We start from the raw sequence: 202 nt of genomic DNA, 5'->3' as shown, positions 1-202 counted from the left end.
GGCGGCCGGGGGCAGCTGCATCGGCTGAAGGGGGGGCCGCCGGCTTGGTCCTGGCTCGACGCATGCCGGCAGATCCCAGCTCGCTGGCAGACCCCAGCTTGCCACGCACAGTGGCACTGGCGTTCGGAGGAAGGGTCTGGCAGAGGCCGGTGCCCCTCGTTTTACGTGGCCGCGAGGGACCAAGGCAAGATGGAGCCATGAT

This window comes from Cariama cristata, unplaced genomic scaffold (assembly GCF_000690535.1).
Source record: "Cariama cristata isolate BGI_N322 unplaced genomic scaffold, ASM69053v1 scaffold28253, whole genome shotgun sequence".
Classification (NCBI taxonomy): Eukaryota; Metazoa; Chordata; class Aves; order Cariamiformes; family Cariamidae; genus Cariama; species Cariama cristata.
This window is presented reverse-complemented; position numbering follows the sequence as displayed.